The sequence below is a fragment of the Ursus maritimus genome, unplaced genomic scaffold (genome assembly GCF_017311325.1).
Source record: "Ursus maritimus isolate PB19 unplaced genomic scaffold, ASM1731132v1 scaffold_7, whole genome shotgun sequence".
NCBI classification, from domain to species: Eukaryota; Metazoa; Chordata; class Mammalia; order Carnivora; family Ursidae; genus Ursus; species Ursus maritimus.
The window spans coordinates 16,670,014-16,677,741 of NW_024426885.1; positions in this window are offsets into that span (position 1 = coordinate 16,670,014).

The following is a 7,728-nucleotide window of genomic DNA, read 5'->3' on the forward strand; positions in this document are numbered from 1 at the left end:
TTTAAAAGCCAAGAGTGAATCCTGCATCCTTGATACTTTTTTGTTCTGACTCCAAATTCCAACAATATACATAAAAACCAAGCCTCTTCTGCATTAAAATGCATGGATGGACAGCAATCTCCCTCTTGCTTGTCTGGCGCGCTGTTATTTACAAATCCCTGTCCCACTCCCTCTGCTTCCCAAATCCAGACCAATACGAGCAGATATCCTGAGAGCCTTGACTCAGAGCTTTGGTAAATCAGTTTGTTCTCTTTTAAGAACCAGGTCCGGACCAGCTGGGAAAGTTCCTGGAGGCAGGCTGGGGTCAAAGAACCCACCTACTTTATTTCTGTATCTTTATATCCCCCTGAATGCCACCAATTCTGCCTTCGTGTGTCCTACTCAGACTTGTAACCTAGTGTCTGTCCTTCCATCATAGGGAACCAGCAGGGTGCTGGGGGAATAGAGGGACTCCACACCTCTCACTCCTTCTCATTGTCAGCCTTTCAAACCATTGAGTCTTCTATGAGCTTTTCAGTGCTTCTTGTTAATTCATCCAACGAATCTGGGAGTTAGGAGTCCTAGCTTCAAGTTCTCATTTTGCTACCGAGTTACCTTGGGCAAGTCATTTGACTTTCCCCTCCCCCATCTTTCAGCCTCAGTCTGGAGATGAGAATGTTAGATTTGATGGCATCCCACACTCCCTTTAGCTCTGGGACTCCATAGAGGAAGAATTGTTGAGTGTCTGCTCTGAATGAGACATGTAACGGAAGTCCTGGAGCCTGCCGGTCAGTAGCTATGGTGCGGTTGGGGCGCACAGGCGTACAAACAGGAGTCCACTTTATCAGTCTCGGGCGATGTGTTATGAAATGCCCGAGCAGCTGACTTCTGAGGCTCACGATTTTGATTGCAAAGCTTGAAAATAATACTGATTATAGTTTGTAAACAAATCTGTGAGCTCTGGGGAGGCCAAATATCATCAACAGTCTTTTGCAATTTGTTGGCATAGGGATAGACATCTGCAAATTGTAGATATTTACATAGATGAAATACAATACTCTAAGGGGATTAGACTACATTTCAGTAAAAATGAAATGTCCAGTCACCATATTATAAATTTAATTCCAACCAGAATCTTTATTAAGCCTTTTGGGGCAGGAGGACATGGGGATATAAACATTTTAAAACTCGGCTGCTCTCCAGAAGCCTGCAGTCTCAAATGCAGCAATGTTCTTTCCAGTTGCTGAGAAGAGAATGTCCTATTTTAGTCACATTTAAGTAACTTTAATTGAACATTAACTCCTTATTAGCTAGTTCTTGAGATGCCGAGAAAAAGTCAAGGCATGTACAGGTATTTAGAAAAATGGCTACATTTTGGGGTGTGTATTCTCAGTCATACTTGACAATGAGTCAGGGTCTTCATTGGACCACAGCCCTTAAGGATGAAGTTGTACACATGGGAGGCTCTCGAAAAATGATTACTGACCGAATGACCCTGAAATTCCAATATACCCGAAAGCCAATTTTGATTAAAGAAAATAATTAACACTTGTACACTTGAAAATTGTATAAATGGTTTGGATTTCCCTTATTTTTCTACCTAAACCTCATTTTACAAATAAAGAAACAGGCTCGCGGAGATTAACTTGCCCAAGATCACATCGTCAGGGCACCAAGATTCCTCCATCTTTAATTTTAAATTCCATCGTTCTTTCCAAAGTCCTGATGGTTTAAACCATACATAAGTACAGACATAAATATGGATGGAGATATTTCTCCCAATAACTTTGCATGTGTTGGAGGAAAGGAAGTCCTTGAGAAAGAACAGTTTTCGTTCTGTGATTTTTTTTCCCCTTCGCATGCCCTCCCCCATCTTTCAGGCTTTTACATACAACTTGCCTTGGTTGCATATGTTGAATTTTTGAAATATCGTACCCAGGTATAAGTTTCAGAAAAAGCCAAAAAACACAACCTTGAGAATAATTTTTTTAAAGATGTATTTATTTATTTGAGAGAGAGAGAGAGAGAGAATGAGTGGGGAGGGGGGAGGGCAGAGGGAGAGGGAATGAATCCTCAAACAGACTCCCCACTGAGCGGGGAGTTGGACCTGGAGCTCCACCAGGACCCTGAGATCACCGCCTGAGCCGAAATCAAGAGTCCAACACTTAACCAGCCTGGGGAGCCACCCAGGAGAGAATAATTTTTAAGAAGTCCTTCAGTCTTTAAAATTTCCTTTTGGTGCCCAATGTGCATCGGTCAAGCTTCTTAACCAGGGCTGGCATCTGGCCTGGTTTTTTTTATTTCCCTCTACTGCTACCTGCTGGTGATAGGTCTGCAATGGCATCGTCCAGAACACAAACCACGTGATCATTCATGGTTCTAGGGTCAGAGTCTCCGTTAAGACCTAAATCAGTGCTTCTCAACTCTGGTTGCATATTAGAATCATATGCAATGTTTCCAAAAATGCTGATGCCCAAGCCTCCACCCACCCCCCACCCCCCGCCCAGGGATTCTGATTCAATTTGGTCTGGGAGGGGGCTCATGCATTGGTATTTTTTGAAAAGCTCACCAGAGAATTCTAATATGTTGCCAGGATTGAGAACCACAGACCATATCTATCAAATGTCACTAGTACAGAGATAATTAGGAAGGTTAATGTAACCATAAAAATATGCATTTGATTTTGTCATATCTAGACCAGTTTTCTGATTTATTTCGTACCCTTAATACAGTTCGTTTCAACTCTATGTGACTTTAATGAATTAAGAAAGATTGAAATCAATTATTTTCTCTGCTAACTTTTAAGACTTTGCTCACGACTAAACAGGAGTCCAGCCTAAAATGAGTCAGCGTTATTATTTCTCACATTTCATATTTATAACCTATGATATAAACAAATGCTAAAAATAAAATGAATTATGAAAAACGTATGATTCAGAGAGGTAGGCTTGCATTTCAAATTCACGTTCCTGTAAAGTTAGCATTCCTTTACCACGTGAGTCCATGTTAGACTAAGAAATAAGAGGCTTTCTTCTATTTTATGCAGGCAGATTAAAAAGGCAGTTTATCTGAGATTGAATTTCTCTTCAGTCATGAAGAAAACCGAGATCTGTAGAAGGAGAAAATAATATATGATTTAAACACACACACACCATACACACATCGTGTATAGATCTTACGTATTTTCACAAATTGCAAATGAGTGGGAATAAGGGTTTGATCTTCTTGGAAGTGAATTTAACAAATGATTCACAGAACATATGTTAGAATAAGTAAATATTTCCTCTGTGTTCCCAGGAGATGTTCCGTAGGTCTGCAGGTTACCAAGTGTCTCCACACCATTGCCAACCCGAAGCCCAAACCCAAAGGAAAACATGGCGTACTTATTCTATGAATGTCAGAATCTTTAATCGGCACCTGTACCTGCAAGGCCTTGACCCTTTGACTTGCCGGACTCCCATGTATCCGGGAAACTGCAGCTGGGGCGTTTTCTCCTTCACCATGAGAACTTTCTAGAAAAAAAAAAAAAAAAAAGCAAAACCTAAAATTGAACCAAAAACCAAAAATCCCACCCAGTATCTTTCAGCCTCTAGGCCGCTTCTTTGCTTAAAAAATTTTAAGAAAACACAAGGGATTCACAATCTTGTTAGGGAGTGTTTTCTCGGCCTAATGGGAGGGAATTATCACTGTTAGCCTCAGTGGCAATTTGTACTGGAACAAAAAGTTATATAATATAACCTGTTCCTCAGTAAACTGAATCTGAAATTTCCACTGAACTTTAAAGATTTCCAATAAACACAGCTCTTACGAAAAAGAAGGAAATGGGGAAGAGAGGCAGAGTAAATTCAGTTGGTTTTAGTCGTATTGCCTGATTTCAACCTGATTTAAGTTCTGAAAATATTGTGCAATTATTTATTTCCATGGCTGAAGAAATGAGTTGCAAAACTAGGGAGATGTGATCTTGAAATAATCTGAAAACAAGCCACCGGCTCAGTCTCATCCTTGTGTTATCTGTAGGATTAGATTGCAGTTCTGTGAATTTCCTGAAGTGATGATTTCGGATTACAAGATTCTAATTCTGATTACTCGGAACAGACCTTGGGGAAGTAATGTGACTTTTTGAACTTCTGTTAAAATCATTTTGTGCATGTGAGGAAATAATTTCAGTGCCCTTTGGTACCAAAAAGTAGACAGCCAGCCCTAAATTCCTGAGATTAGTGTCGATACATCAACCAAAATGCTATCACGAAGATGAATTGTTCGACCTGGTTCTATTTAAAACCAAATGGGATTACTCAGAGGGATCCAATCTACTTGACTTAAACATCAATTTGTTTGGGAGGGAAGGTTCATTATTTGGAGTCCCTATGTAGGTTTAGAATGGAACAGGTGGGGATCCAGAGAGCTTGTCGCTTATCTAGGGTTGTGACATTGTTGGAGCTCAGATTAAATCCAGATGTTCTGCTGTTCACCAACACCCCGCTGCCTTGGGAACCCTACTGTTGAGTTCATTGCCAACATTACCCTCTTTTTGGTTCTTTTGAGAAATGCCATCCTCTGCAAGTTTTTAACCAATTTCTTCTTTTTTTTTTTTTTTTCTGAATAGCGCACTGTATCATTTGAATGTTAAATTCAGAGCTCTGTTGCTAGGAAATGTCTGGTCCATTCCAACTACCTTGCAGAAATGCAGCAAATTATGAGGCGAAAAATACTTGAAGTCTTTATGAGGGCACACATGTGGGATCACTACTTCTCAGGACAAAAACAAGTTATTCAAGAGATTACATTTGTCAGGAAGGGAAAGCCAAGATTAGGCTGACAGCAGAAACCACAATCCAGCAAGACCCAAGATTTTAGGAATTACAGAAAATTTTTGAAAGTGTTTTGATATTGTCAGCATGTTAAGTATATTTAATATTTTTAAACAATTAAAAATATATGTATTTAATCAATAGCATAGTTATACTTAACTTTAGGGTAAGTACTTTATTAATTTTTAAAATATGGGTATAATTAAGTAATAACCAGTATGCATATTCTTTAGAGGAGTTTATTTTCAATTCAGATGTCAGCCCTAAGAAAAAACAGAGGGAGAAGCAAATGCCCCACTGAGCAGGGAGCCCAACGTGGGACTCGATCCTGGGACTCCAGGACCATGACCTGAGGGGAAGGCAGTCGCTTAGCCGACTGAGCCCTATCATTGCTGTTTCTATGCTGGAGGCGATGATTTTACTGAAATGTAAGCTGCATGACAGCAGTAACGTGCTTCGTTCGTTTATTGCTGTAGCTTTGCTGCCTTGAATAGTACCTGGAACGTAACAGGTGCTGGCAATACTTGTTGAACCAATGGCTTTTCTTACACAGCTGTGAACTGGCCAACAAGTAGACAGGACTGGAAACAGGGGGATTTACCAAGGTTTAAGAGCATTTAACCCTTGGATCTTGGTCTCACTTTCACGTTGAGGTTGCTCATCCATTTGGAAATAAAGAAGGGATTTCAGCTTTGACTTCCTTTCTATTTTCCAAATCTTCAGCCCCTTTGTTTACGGGGAGGTGTTCACCTTGATTTGCAATGCCACAGATGACGCTAGAAAGAAGGCTTATATCCCCTCCACCTGTCTCTCTTCAGGGTGTCCTGCACACAGTAGGTATTTAATAAATATTTGTAGAGTTGCACTGGACTATGCCACCCATGTCTTAAGGGTTGCTTTCTATTTTTCTTAGCAAATGTTAACCTGGAAACAAATCGACGTAAGGACTGAGCACACAGATATATTGCTCTTCGGGCCTGCCACAACGATTAAGTTTGGTTTTATTTCCAGACCTGAAACGAAAAGCAGTTAACATATGGAGAAACGCTGCACAGCTCCTTTGCTCTTGCCAGTCCTTTTCAAAATAAGTGCTAGCTGCAGAATTTTCCATGCGGTTTGGTAATAGATTTATGTTCTATTAAGAAGCTCTGGTTAAGTGTTTCAATTTGAGGCCCCCTCAAGTGCCAGGTGGTTGACATCAACGGGCTGAACTTGATCTATGCTGCCCCCACCCAACCAGGAAGGACTCTTTATAAGAGTCGGGCACCCGAGGAGAGGGTCCGGGGAGCGTGCTTCCCCAGCTCCCTGCAACGCCTTCCTCGGTCCATACATATTCCTCAGAGTAGGTACAGTGATCTTCATTACATGCCGACTTTCAACACCCTTTTCTTCCTTTCCAGGAAGGAATCTTCACACCCAGGGCCATGGGAGCCCCAATTTCCCCATCTGAAAAAATGTATGCTTTTGCTGGGTATTCAGTTTGGTTTGGTTTTTTAATAATTGTTTGGTTTTTAATAATTGATGTCTCGAGAGAGTCCATGCGAATGCAGGGTGTGATAGCAGCAGCCTCACCCGATGGGCACTGAGCCTCCAAGGGATTTGCTCCTGCCACGCACTCCGGCCACAAACTCCCTCCAAGGCTGGGAGCTCCAACTTGAAGGCACAACATTTATGCCATGAAGATGGGTGGCAGACCCACTGAATCTTTGCCACTGTGGATGAATCAGAGCACGTAGGGATGCTTCAAACTGTAATGGTCGTCTAAAGAGTGGGTTTTTTTCTGAACCAGAAAGCCCCATGATCAAAGGTGGCTTAATGGGCAGCCAGATCACTTCTTGACCCCCGAAGCCCAAAGTCATAGCCCTTGATTATTCTATTTTGTGCAAGGAAGGGAGAAAGTGACTTCTATCCCATCACTTCTATATGAGAGGTCTAGCTTTCCATTCTCGAGCTGCTTGGAGCACACGGACCAAATACATGCTGGAACCAAACAAAGCCTCTAGCCTAGAAATTTTCTGATACTGTAACATTTAGAAAGAGCTGTCTTAGTTAAACAGGTCAAGGAGAATTGCAGAGAGTTAAAAAGCCTGGGAGAAAGAGAGAAGAAAATGCCAATAGGCATGTAAGAAATGCATCTAGATAATAATAATAATAAAACTTGGGACTCTTTACTAAACATAATGAAATTCAAAGAATTTTAGACAAAGATCTCAAAGAGCTATCTTCCTCTAAAGAATCCCTGGGAGATGTATTCTCTGTAAAAGTGATTCCTGTGACTGCCATCTATCAGATGGGATTAAGGGAGTAAACCTGCTAATTCATTGACCAGCCAACCCTTCGATGTTTCTTTCGACACAGAATAGACAATTCAATCAGTAAAAAAAGTTTATAGATATTAACTTTAAAAAGGGGAAGAAAGGATAATTTTTCAAAGGGAAAGTAGTTACTGGAAACCACCTTGATTTTATGTTGACATCAGGACTTAAACACAAAACATGAAATCTATCAACATTGGCAAAACCGAAAGGATACAGGGAATACCCAGAAAGAGTCAAATCAGCCGAGTCGGATTTGTTGTTCCAACGAACAGTAGGACAAGTTTTAGGATTTGGGCGGAGGTATCTGTAAGGTTTTGCATTTCTTAACATTTTGTGGGGACAATCAGCTCAGGTAGACCGATCATCCCAGTGCGTGTAGAGGCCCCTGGCATCTCCCTCTCATAACCTCTCCGCAACGTGGGCACTCTTTTCGGGTTGGTCAAGACGGTGGAGCCGGACTCCTGGTTCTGCAACTTAATACAGTTGTGACCCTAGTCACATCATTTCACCTCTCTGCTCCTTCATTTTCGCGTGAGTATAATAGAGGTAATCAAAGAGGGAGGTAACATCCTCAAGATTGGTGTGAAGATTAAGTGAAATTATGCTACCAAAGTGCTCCG